General features: G+C 44.0%; 1 pseudogene; it reads left to right on the forward strand.

Moving 5' to 3' along the window:
- The first annotated feature begins 11,088 nt into the window (after positions 1-11,088).
- On the forward strand, positions 11,089-11,791 carry LOC123089882 (uncharacterized; annotated as a pseudogene).
- The last annotated feature ends 745 nt before the right edge of the window (positions 11,792-12,536 follow it).

Genomic DNA, 12,536 nt, shown 5'->3' on the forward strand with positions numbered 1-12,536 from the left:
TGTCCGAATCATGTTAGCAATTGCCAAATTTATGAAATTTGGCAAATGGATGTCAACACTGCATTCCTTAATGGATTTATTAAAGAAGAGTTTTATATGATGCAACCAGAAGGTTTTGTCAATCCGAAAGGTGCTACCAAAGTGTGCAAGCTCCAATGATCCATCTATGACTGGTGCAAGCATCTCGGAGTTGGAATATGCGCTTTGATGAGTTGATCAAAGCATATGGTTTTATACAGACTTTTGGAGAAGCCTGTATTTACAAGAAAGTGAGTGGGAGCACTACAGCATTTCTGATAAGTATATGTGAATGACATATTGTTGATCGGAAATAATGTAGAATTATTCTGCAAAGCATAAAGGAGTGTTTGAAAGGAGTTTTTCAAAGAAAGACCTCAGTAAAGCTGCTTACATATTGAGCATCAAGATCTATAGAGATAGATCAAGACGCCTGATAAGTTTTTCAATGAATACATACCTTGACAAGATTTTGAAGTAGTTCAAAATGGAACAGTCAAAGAAAGAGTTCTTGCCTGTGTTACAAGGTGTGAAATTGAGTAAGACTCAAAGCCCGACCACGGAAGAAGATAGAAATGGAATGAAAGTCATTCCCTATGCCTCAGCCATAGGTTCTATAAAGTATGCCATGCTGTGTACCAGATCTATTGCATACCCTACCACTAAGTATTGTCAAGGGAGTGCAATAGTGATCTAGGAGTAGATCAATGGATAGCGGTCAAGAATATCCTTAGTAAGGACTAAGGAGATGTTTCTCGATTATGGAGGTGATAAAAGAGTTCGTCGTAAAGAGTTACATCGATGCAAGCTTTTACACCGATCCAGATGACTCTAAATCTCAATCTGGATACATATTAAAAGTGGGAGCAATTAGCTAGAGTAGCTCCGTGCAGAGCATTGTAGACAAAGAATATTTGCAAAATACATACGGCTCTGAATGTGACAGACCCGTTGACTAAACTTCTCTCACGAGAAAAAACATGATCATACCTTAGTACTCTTTGGGTGTTAATCACATAGCGATGTGAACTAGATTATTGACTCTAGTAAACCCTTTGGGTGTTGATCACATGACGATCTGAACTATGGGTGTTAATCACATGCAGATGTGAATATTAGTGTTAAATCACATGGTGATGTGAACTAGATTATTGACTCTAGTGCAAGTGGGAGACTGAAGGAAATATGACCTAGAGGCAATAATAAAGTTTTTATTTATTTCCTTATTTCATGATAAATATTTATTACTCATGCTAGAATTGTATTAACCGGAAACATAATACATGTGTGAATACATAGACAAACTGAGTGTCACTAGTATGCCTCTACTTGACTACCTCATTAATCAAAGATGGTTATGTTTCCTACCCACGGACAAAGAGTTGTCATTTGATTAACGAGATCACATCATTAGGTGAATGATGTGATTGACTTGACCCATTTCGTTAGTATAGCACCCGATCGTTTAGTATATTGCTATTGCTTTCTTCATGACTTATACATGTTCCTATGACTATAAGATTATGCAACTCCCGTTTACCGGAGGAACACTTTGTGTGCTACCAAACGTCAAAATGTAACTGGGTGATTATAAAGGTGCTCTACAGGTGTGTCCAAAGGTACTTGTTGAGTTGGCGTATTTCGAGATTAGGATTTGTCACTCCGATTGTCGGAGAGGTATCTCTGGGCCCTCTCGGTAATGCACATCACTTAAGCCTTGCAAGCATTGCAACTAATGAGTTAGTTGCGAGATGATGTATTACGGAACAAGTAAAGATACTTGCCAGTAACGAGATTGAACTAGGTATTGAGATACCGACGATCGAATCTCGGGCAAATAACATACCGATGACAAAGGGAACAACTTATGTTGTTATGCAGTTTGACCGATAAAGATCTTCGTAGAATATGTGGGAACTAATATGAGCATCCAGGTTCCGTTATTGGTTATTGACCGGAGATGTGTCTCGGTCATGTCTACATTGTTCTCAAACCCGTAGGGTCCGCATGCTTAAGGTTTCGATGACAGTTAAATTATGATTTTATGAGTTTTGATGTACCGAAGGAGTTCGGAGTCCCGGATGAGATCGGGGACATGACGAGGAGTCTCGAAATGGCCGAGACGTAAAGATCTATATATTGGACGACTATATTCGGAGTTCGTAAAGGTTCCTAGTGATTCGGGTATTTTTTGGAGTACCGGAGAGTTATGGGAATTCGCCGGGGAGTATATGGGCCTTATTGGGCTTTAGGGGAAAGAGAGAGGAGAGGCTGGGCGCCCCCCAAGGCCTAGTCCGAATTGGACTAGGGGGAGGGGCTGCGCCCCCTCCTTCCTTCTCTTCTCTTCCCCCTTTCCTTGACTCCTACTCCTACTACTTGGAAGGGGGGAATCCTACTCCCGGTGGGAGTAGGACTCCCCATGGCGCGCCCCCTCCTAGGCCGGTCGCCCCCTCCCCCTTGCTCCTTTATATACAGGGGCAGGGGGGCACCTCTAGACACAACAACAATTGATCTCTTGATCTCTTAGCCGTGTACGGTGCCCCCTCCACCATAGTCCTCCTCGATAATATTGTAGCGGTGCTTAGGCGAAGCCCTGCAATGGAAGAACATCAAGATCGTCACCACGTCGTCGTGCTGACGGAACTCTCCCTCGACACTTGGCTGGATCGGAGTTCGAGGGACGTCATCGAGCTGAACGTGTGCTAGAACTCAGAGGTGTCGTAGTTTCGATGCTTGATCGGTCGGGCCGTGAAGACGTACGACTACATCAACCGCGTTGTTCTAACGCTTCCGCTTTCGGTCTACGAGGGTACGTGGACAACACTCTCCTTTCTCGTTGCTATTCATCACCATGATCTTGCGTGTGCATAGGAAATTTTTTGAAATTACTATGTTCCCCAACAGACCTATTGCAGGAGCAGATGCAGACGTTATGAACATTTGGCTAGCTCAATATGATGACTACTTGATAGTTTAGTGCACCATCCTTAACGGCTTAGAATCGGGACTTCAAAGACGTTTTGAACGTCATGGACCATATGAGATGTTCCAGGAGTTGAAGTTAATATTTCAAGCAAATACCCGAGTTGAGAGATATGAAGTCTCCAACAAGTTCTATGGCTAAAATATGGAGGAGAATCGCTCAACTAGTGAGCATGTGCTGAGATTGTCTGGGTACTACAATCGCTTGAATCATGTGGGAGTTAATCTTCCAGATAAGATAGTGATTGACAGAGTTCTCTACTCACCATCACCAAGTTAGTAGAACTTTGTGATGAACTACAGTATGCAAGGGATGACGAAAATGATTCCCGAGCTCTTCGTGATGTTGAAATCGACGAAGGTAGAAATCAAAAAGGAGCATCAAGTGTTGATGGTTGACAAGATCACTAGTTTCAAGAAAAGGGCAAAGGGAAAGAAAGGGTAACTTCAAGTAGAATGACAAGCAAGTTATCACTCCCACAAAGAAGCCCAAAGCTGAACCAAAGCCTGAAACTGAGTGCTTACACTGCAAAGGAAATGGTCACTGGAAATGGAAATATCATGAATATTTGGTGGATAAGAAGGATGGCAGAGTGAACAAGGGTATATTTGATATACAGGTTATTGATGTGTACCTTACTAGTGTTTATAGTAGCCCTTGAGTATTTGATACTTGTTCGGTTGCTAAAAATTAGTGACTCGAAACAGGAGTTACAGAATAAACAGAGACTAGTTGAGGGTGAAGTGACGATGTGTATTGGAAGTGGTTCCAAGATTGATATGATCATCATCAAACACTCCCTATACTTTTGGGATTAGTGTTAAACCTAAATAAATGTTATTTGGCGTTTGTGTTGAACATGAATATGATTTGATCATGTTTAGTGCGATACGGTTATTCATTTAAAGTCAAAGAATAATTGTTGTTCTATTTACATGAATAAAACCTTCGATGGTCATACACCCAATGAAATTAGTTTGTTGGATCTCGATCGTAGTGATACACATATTCATAATATTGATGCCAAAAGATGCAAAGTTAATAATGATAGTGCAACTTATTTGTGGCACTGCCGTTTGGGTCATATCAGTGTAAAGCGCATGAAGAAACTCCATAAAGATGGATTTTCAGAATCACTTGGTTATGAATCATTTGATGCTTGCGAACCGTGCCTTTTGGGAAAGATGACTAAACCTCCGTTTTTCGGAACAATGGAACGAGCTACTGACTTATTGGAAATAAAACATACCAATGTATGCGATCCGATGAGTGTTAAGGCTCGCGGCGTGTATCGTTATTTTCTGACCTTCACAGATGATTTCAGCAGATATGGGTATATCTACTTAATGAAACATAAGTCTAAAACATTTGAAAAGTTCAAAGAATTTTAGAGTGAAGTGGAAAATCATCGTAACAAGAAAAATAAAGTTTCTACGATCTGATCATGGAGACGAACATTTGAGTTACGAGTTTGGTCTTCATTTGAAACAATGTGAAATAGTTTGGCAACTCACGCTACCTGGAACACCACAATGTAATCATGTGTCCGAACGTCGTAATCGTACTTTACTAGATATGGTGCGATCTATGATGTCTCTTATCGGTTTACCACTATCGTTTTGGGGTTATGCATTAGAGACAGCTGCATTCACATTTAATAGGGCACCATCTAAATCCGTTGAGACGACATCGTATGAACTATGGTTTAGTAGTAAACTTAAGCTGTCGTTTCTTAAAGTTTGGAGTTGCGATGCTTATATGAAAAAGTTTTTCAACCTGATAAGCTGGAACACAAATCGGAGAAGTGCATATTCATAGAATACTCAAAGGAAACTGTTGGGTACACCTTCTATCACAGATCCGAAGGCAAAACATTCGTTGCTAAGAATGGATCCTTTCTAGAGAAGGAGTTTCTCTCGAAAGAAGTGAGTGGGAGGAAAGTAGAGCTTGATAAGGTAATTTGTACCTTCTCCCGAATTGGAAAGTAGTTCATCACAGAAATCAGTTCTAGTGATTCCTACACCAATTAGTGAGGAAGCTAATGATGATGATCATGAAACTTCAGATCAAGTTACTACCGAACCTCGTAGGTCTACGAGAGTAAGATCTGCACTAGAGTGGTACGGTAATCCTATTCTGGAAGTCCTGTTACTTGACCATGGCGAACCTACGAACTATGAGGAAGCGATGATGAGCCCAGATTCCACTAAATGGCTTGAGGCCATGAAATCTGAGATGGGATCCATGTATGAGAACAAAGTATGGACTTTGGTTGACTTGCCCGATGATCGGCAAGCCATCGAAAATAAATGGATCTTCAAGAAGAAGACTGACGCTAATGGTAATGTAACTGTCTACAAAGCTCGACTTGTTGCGAAAGGTTTTCGACAAGTTCAAGGAGTTGACTACGATGAGACCTTCTCACCCGTAGCGATGCTTAAGTCAGTCCAAATCATGTTAGCAATTGCCACATTTTATGAAATCTAGCAAATGGATCTCAAAACTGCATTCCTTAATGGTTTTCTTAAAGAAGAGTTGTATATGATGCAACCAGAAGGTTTTGTCAATCCTAAAGGTGCTAACAAAATGTGCAAGCTCCAGCGATCCATCTATGGACTGGTGCAAGCATCTCAGAGTTGGAATATACGCTTTGATAAGTTGATCAAAGCATATAGTTTTATACAGACTTGTGGTGAAGCCTATATTTACAATAAAGTGAGTGGGAGCACTACCGCCTTTCTGATAAATATATGTGAGTAACATATTGTTGATCAGAAATGATGTAGAATTTTTCTGGAAAGCATAAAGGAGTATTTGAAAGGAGTTCTTTCAAAGAAAGACCTCAGTAAAGCTACTTACATATTGAGCATCAAGATCTATTGAGATAGATCAAGACGCTTGATAAGATTTTCAATGAGTACATACCTTGACAAGATTTTGAAGTAAGTCAAAATGGAATAGTCAAAGAAAGAGTTCTTGCCTGTGTTGCAAAGGTATGAAATTGAGTAAGACTCAAATCCCGACCACGGCAGAAAATAGAAAGAGAATGAAAGTCATTCCCTATGCATCAGTCATAGGTTCTATAAAAGTATGCCATGCTATGGACCAGACCTATTGTATACTCTGCCCTGGTTTGGCAAGGGAGTACAATAGTGATCTAGGAGTAGATCACTTGACATTGGTCAAAATTATCCTTAGTGGAATAAGGATACGTTTCTCGATTATGGAGGTGATAAAAGGTTCGTCGTAAAGGGTTATGTCGATGCAAGTTTTGGCACTGATCTAGATGACTTTAAGTCTTAATCTAGATACATATTGAAAGTGGGAGAAATTAGCTAGAGTAGCTCCGTGCAGAGCATTGTAGACATAGAAATTTGCAAAATACTTACGGATCTGAATGTGACAGACCCGTTGACTAAAATTATCTCACAAGCAAAACATGATCACACCTTAGTACTCTTTGGGTGTTAATCACATAGCGATGTGAACTAGATTACTGACTCTAGTAAACCCTTTGGGTGTTGGTCACATGTCGATGTGAACTATGGGTGTTAACCACATAAAGATGTGAACTATTGATGTTAAATCACATGGCGATGTGAACTAGATTATTGACTCTAGTGCAAGTGGGAGACTGAAGGAAATATGCCCTAGAGGTAATAATAAAGTTATTATTTATTTCCTTATATCATGATAAATGTTTATTATTCATGCTAGAATTGTATTAACCGGAAACATAATACATGTGTGAATACATAGACAAACAGAGTGTCATTAGTATGCCTCTACTTGACTAGCTCATTAATCAAAGATGGTTATGTTTCCTAACCATAGACATGTGTTGTCATTTGATTAATGGGTCACATCGTTAGGTGAATGATGTGATTGACTTGACCCATTCCGTTAGCTTAGCACTTGATCATTTAGTATATTGCTATTTCTTTCTTCATGACTTATACAAAGTTCCTATAACTATGAGATTATGCAACTCCCGTTTACCGGAGGAGCACTTTGTGTGCTACCAAACGTCACAACATAACTGGGTGATTATAAAGGAGCTCTACAAGTGTCTCCAAAGGTACATGTTGAGTTGGCGTATTTCGAGATTAGGTTTTGTCACTCCGATTGTCGGAGATGTATCTCTGGGCCCTCTCGGTAATGCACATCACTATAAGCCTTGCAAGCAATGTAGCTAATGAGTTAGTTATGGAATGACGCATTACGTAACGAGTAAAGAGACTTGCCGGTAACGAGATTGAACTAGGTATTGGATACTGACGATCGAATCTCGAGCAAGTAACATATCGATGACAAAGGGAACAACGTATGTTGTTATGCGGTTTGACCGATAAAGATCTTCGTAGAATATGTAGGAGCCAATATGAGCATCCAGGTTCCGCTATTGGTTATTGACCAGAAACTATTCTAGGTCATGTCTACATAGTTCTCGAACTCGTAGGGTCCACACGCTTAACGTTACGATGATAGTTATATTATGAGTTTATAGTTTTTGATGTACCGAAGGTTGTTCGGAGTCCCGGATGTGATCACGGACATGACGAGGAGTCTCGAAATGGTTGAGACATAAAGATTGATATATTGGAAGCCTATATTTGGATATCGGAATCATTCCGGGTGTAATCGGGATTTTACCGGAGTACCGGGGGGCTACCGGAACCCTACCGGGGGTTAATGGGCCTACATGGGCCCTAAGGGAGAAGAGGAGGGCCGGCCAGGGCAGGCCGTGCGCCCCCTCCCCCTAGTCCGAATAGGACAAGGAGGGGGGGCGGTGCCCCACTTTCCTCTTTCCCCCTTCCCCCTTCCTTCCCCAACAAGGCAAGAGGGGGGAGTCCTACTCCCGGTGGGAGTAGGACTCCTCCAGGCACACCCCTAGGGGCCGGCCGCACCATCCCCCTCCCTCCTTTATATACGGGGGCAGGGGGCACCCCATGACACACAAGTTGATCTTCGTGATCGTTCCTTAGTCGTGTGCGGTGCCCCCCTCCACGATATTCCACCTCGGTCATATCATAGCGGTGCTTAGGCGAAGCCCTGCGTCGGTAGAACATCATCACCGTCACCACGCCATCGTGCTGATGGAACTCATCCCCGACACCCTGCTGGATTGAAGTCCGGGGATCGTCATCGAGCTGAACGTGTGCTGAACTCGGAGGTGCCGTACGTTCTATACTTGGATCGGTCGAATCGTGAAGACGTACGACTACATCAACCGCGTTGTTCTAACGCTTCCGCTTTCGGTCTACGAGGGTACGTGGACAACACTCTCCCCTCTCGTTGCTATGCATCACCATAATCTTGCGTGTGCGTAGGAATTTTTTTTTAAATTACTACGTTCCCCAACATCTTCAACATAATGCCACCATCACCGCCAACAAAGGAGGCCAACAGGTTGTGTGCCGCACCCAAGCACTCGCGTTGCACCGCAGATGAGGTAGCGGGCCGCTGGGACCGAACATGTCCACATCATGAGCTTGCTTATCCATCATCCTACCTTGATTGCTCACATGAAACATTTTTACAACTTAAGAAGGTACATATGCATTATGGCAAGCCAAGGATCAGCAACCCACTCCACAACTCCATAGTTTACACATCCTGCAAATGCAAGTACAAATTTGATAGAATCATTAACATTACATAGAAGCATAAAAATATTTCATGGATTCAACCATATTTGCAAGCATATTTCACAAATGTTCACAGGAATTTCAATTGTTTTGGTACTAATTTAGTCATTTTCAGAAACATTTCATAGAATGTATAAGATTTTTTTCTGAATTCTAAAAAATTAATGATCTAAAAAACCAAAGACTTCAAAATACTACTGGATATGAAAAAACTTTTCATAATTTTAAAATATACATTATATACACCTTTTCAAAATACGCTATATATTTGTATATTAAAAAAATATGGCTACAATTATAAAAATGTGTTTGAAATAATTAAAATTTGTGTGAAATGTCTATGAAATGTTTCTGTTATTGGTGGGAAGATTAATAAAAAATCAAAATGCATATAGATTTTTAACATATTTTCATATTATTTTGATAAAAAAAATTAGTACATGTATGAAAAGTTTCTCAAACCGATCCAAGAATATAAAGAAACAGTTAAATTTTGCATGAAACGTTTTTGAAAGTGTTTGAAAGTGTTTGCACATTTATGAAAATATGTGGAAAAAATTAAAATATCAAAACCTGATTAAATAATTAAATAAATTGAATAATTCATAGTATAGTTTTTAATTACAAAAAATGGAAGATTGGTGAAATAAGGGAGATTACAAAATACAATGGCCGATTGGCAGGAGCTGCTTGACTGCATTGCATTGCACGTGTCTGATCTTACGACTGAGGATGACAGCTCCAGATGGCGTCTAGAGCGTGGACAATTCTCCACCAAGTCCCTATACCAGGCCATTGCTCCCTCGCCTGGCCATGAGGCGCTCACCTTCATCTGGGAGATTCGCCTTCCCCTGAAGATTAGGATTTTCTTGTGGCAATGGATCCGCGGCCGCCTCCCGTCTGGCGTCGAGGTCCTGAAGCTCAATGGTCCGGGTGATGGGCGATGCCCGCTCTACGGGCCGGAAGAGGATTCGAATCATATCTTCTTCACCTGTGTGTCCACGCAGTTCCTATGGAGCTGTTTCCAGTTCCCAAGGAGCTGTTTCCGCGAGATAGTGGGTGGAAGCTGGGACCACAACAACTTCCCCGCTCTCTTCGTCGAACTCTAGGCAATCCCACCCGCAGTGCGCCACATTAGGTGACTGACCATTGGGGTGTTGGCCTAGACATTGTGGACTGTTAGGAATAAACCTGTGATTCAGCGCATGCCTCTTCGTCGTGCTACTGACGCTTTGTTCAAATGGTCTGGTTACTTGCAGTTTTGGCGGCGGCTTAGCTGCCACAGGGAGAGAGACGCCATCACCTCCATCATCACCTAGCTTCGCGCGATGGCTCTTCTAATGGCTCCACCGCTCCCCCCACCACCTCCGGAACCAGATTAGATCTTCGTTGCCATCGCCATCGACATCGCCTTGTTGTTTTTCTATTGTCTCGCCGTGTGCTTGTGTTGGGCCTGTTGTGTTGTGCCCACAGCGAAACTTGGGTCTCTTTGTCTGTGTTTGCGTTGGACCGTGCCTGCGGTGGTTTTGAGTGAGTGTGTGTGGTGTGTTGTTGTGACCTTGATACTTTGTGTTTGGTGGTTGCTTTAATTATAAAGCGGGGCGAAAGCCTTTTTGGGTAAATAAGGGAGACGTGTGACGATGAGAGACCTCCTTGCCGAGTGCCCACGGTGGCAAAATTGACAAATTTGACCTATGGACGAAATCAAATCACAGAATGAACTGCCCGTGAAACTATTTCACGCGGCTGACCTTTTTGTGTGACGCCTGACACGAAGGCGCCACACTACACTATGCAACGCCTCACAGACAGGCGCTACACGCTTGGCCAGCGTCGCACCCATGTGATACGAAAATTACCAAGTCAGTGTGCAGCGCCCGAGAGCTAGGCGCCACACTATACGATGTAGCGCCTAGCTTCTAGGCGTTGCACTAGTGGTTGCTTCATTTTGTAGTGCAACCACTAGTGCAGCGCCTGCAATCTAGGCGTCACACTATACAGTGCAGCGCCTAGTTCTTAGGCTCTGCACAATGACTTAGCAATTTTTAGGCAGTTTGGGGTGCAACGCTGGCCAGGCGTGTAGTGCCTATCTGTGAGGCATTGCAAAGTATAGTGTGACGCCTTCGTGTTGGGCGTCACACAAAAAAGTCAGCCGTGTGAAATAGTTTCACGGGCAGTTTGTTCTGTGATTTAATTTCATCCACATGTCAAATTTGCCGCCCACGGCCCCTTCGGATCTCTCTCATCCATCTCCGCAACCGTCGCCGCCGCCGCCCCCGCCCCTGCCGTCCCCATCCTCAGCAGCACAGCGCAGCACGGGCAGTTGCCGAAGCCCACGCCCTGCCCCTCTCTCTCCCCCGCCTCCGACCCATCCCCTATCTCAGCAGGCAGCACAGGCAAGAATTCCCCCAAATCCCCAGCCAATCTCGCCCCAACCCCATGGTCAACGCCGGCGGCAGGTTCGAGAAGAGCCCCACCACTGAGAAAACCCTGGAGGCAGCGCCGGCGGCAGGTCCGGGGAGGTCCACACCGCTCAGTTCCACATCTGCCAGCCGCCATCCTCTCTCCAGGGCTGGCCCGACGACCACGACACGGAGGCCACCCTCCGCCACCTCAGGCTCCTGGATTTCGCGCGGCTCCAGCTCCCGGACGGTATCCCCCGGCACGACCTCGTCTCCGATCTGGTCGCCTCCTACCACCGGTAGGACTGCCGCGGCCACGCCTACCTCTGGGAGGTCCGCGTAAGTGTCGACCGCAAGTCCTTCCTCAGTGCGGCAGCCCTCCAAGCCACGACGGAGCACAAGGTGCTCCCTCCACGGCGCAGGACGAGGAGCACAAGGAGCTCGTCCATGGTTACATGCGCCGCCTTGCAGTTCATGGAAATGTGGATCCTCCCGCAGTTCCAGGGCAGGGACATGTTGCCGTCGATTGTGTCGGCTGCGATGCGGGAGGTTAAGGCGGACTTAGCGCATAACGTCGACTGGGGTGACCTGATCTAGGACCTAGACACCTAGTACAGAATGAGATTCTCGAATTGCCAAAGAAGGATGATAAAAATTATACTTTGGGGCTGCATCTCCTAAGACTCATTGTTACACCCCATCGGTGGATCGAGATCGAATTTGGGGGAGATCGAGTCTAGGGTTCGGGAAGAGGAAGTATATTCGGAATATATGCTTGTATTAGTTGTAAAGTATGAGAGAATTCTTCATAGAGAAAATTGGCTAGCTATTACAGAGAGAGGCGCTGGCTTATATAGCCACGCTGACAACAGGAAGAAAAGCAACAGTAACGGCAATGGAAATGCTACAGGCATAAAGTAACGGTCTATGCGAGTGCAGTGAGCCGTCAGATCTCCTTGATGGTTATCATCCCCACCGTTGGTTAACTGAAGAGTGGAACTGGCCTGACAATACTCCCCCCTGAAAGCGAACTTGTCCCCAAGGAGCTTCATCAATTGAACCATCCATCAACCATTTTCTTGAAAAAGGCCGGGAATGTTTTCTTGATGAAGTTTGCATCCTCCCAGGAAGCGTCATCTGGAGGTAGGTTCTCCCATTGAACGAGCCACTGCACCACAGGGAGGTTGTTGCGAGGGATCTGCCTGGTCTCCAACACGCAGCTTGGTTCAGTCTTGATACAGCCATCGGAACTGACAAGAGGAAGGTCGGCGCATGGAACTGCCATTGGCCCGAGATGTTTCTTCAACTGACTGACATGAAAAACCGGATGAATGCTTGCGCCGTCTGGAAGTAGGAGCTTGTATGCGACGTTGCCCACACGAGCCAACACACGAAATGGTCCATAAAACTTGCTTTGGAGCTTGATATGAGAACGTACCCCGAAGGCATTCAGCCGATAAGGCTGCATTTTCAGATAGACCATAT

The sequence above is a fragment of the Triticum aestivum genome, chromosome 4B (assembly GCF_018294505.1).
Source record: "Triticum aestivum cultivar Chinese Spring chromosome 4B, IWGSC CS RefSeq v2.1, whole genome shotgun sequence".
Classification (NCBI taxonomy): Eukaryota; Viridiplantae; Streptophyta; class Magnoliopsida; order Poales; family Poaceae; genus Triticum; species Triticum aestivum.